Raw genomic sequence first — 1,123 nt, 5'->3', positions numbered from 1 at the left:
AGAGCTCCAAAGTAATTTCACTTTTTTCTGCTAGAATTAAGGCATGGTTCATTTTTACTTAATGTGATATTTTTCAAAGCACAGAGATCAAGATTCTTTGTATATTGTGACTTTTCTATTCATTTCTATTAATTTGTGATTTCTGAGCTGTACCCTTACAGGTGTTAACATGTCTGTTTTCCTCACTGCTGGCTCTCCTAGTGGTAGGTAGACTGTACATTTGCCAAACTGAAAGTCACTCATTCTGCCCTGGCAAAGTCCAGCTCATCTAAGGGGTTCAGTGCATGTGCTGTATCTGTAGAAGGGTATGACAGAATCTTACAGGATTTTGTTGTTTGTTTTACATACACCTCCTTTGAAAAAAAACAAAAACAAAACCCACCTTTTAACTGATCCAGTGTTCAAATGCCAAACTGGTCACTACTGTATTCCTAAGAAAAAGAAGGAACTCTAAATTGTGAAAAACCCCAGCTAACGAATGTTCAGGGGAAAGGTGGTAACGCAGTTGGTTCTATGACTTGTTGATTGTATGGCAAGGTTTGGGGCAAATGATAAATGAAGGTTTTGGAGATACGTAATCTTAAGTAGGACTTTTCCAGTGTATTTAAATAGGTGTTTCAGAAGAAAGAATATACAGGTAGAACCAAGTTCTGTTACTGAAATTGAATAGCTTCTGCCAGTTGGAAAATTATAAACTGATACTTTTGGTGGATCCTGATTTCTGTTGTGTTCCAGATTTGCAGATAATGTAGGGCCTGAAAAAAAATAAGTCTTATTTTCTTAGATTGGAGTTTTGTCCTGTTCAGAAATGGTTAAATACTAAAGAATGGTTTCATGTAATAAGTTACTTTCTCTGAACATGATACTTTATTATAGACATACCTGTGTAAATATTTCCCTTTTAGTATGAGTAGTAAATATACTCCTTATACTAGTAAGTAGTTCACACAGGTGAAGGTTTTTACAGAAATTACTGGTTTTTTTTTGTTCTGATTTAAATCTGGCTTGCCTGCAGTTACAGCAAACAGGTTCCTCAGCTGGGTTCTGTGTTTTTGGAGGGCTCAGTTTTGTATAGGTTTAACTAGTCTTGTATTATAATATGTACAGTATTTGTAACAAATTG

Source organism: Pezoporus flaviventris, unplaced genomic scaffold (assembly GCF_033815535.1).
Source record: "Pezoporus flaviventris isolate CSIRO_AGI_PZ_B2104156 unplaced genomic scaffold, CSIRO_AGI_Pfla_v1 ptg000213l, whole genome shotgun sequence".
NCBI classification, from domain to species: Eukaryota; Metazoa; Chordata; class Aves; order Psittaciformes; family Psittacidae; genus Pezoporus; species Pezoporus flaviventris.
The sequence above is the reverse complement of the archived record's forward strand: the minus strand, read 5'-3'. Positions refer to the sequence as shown.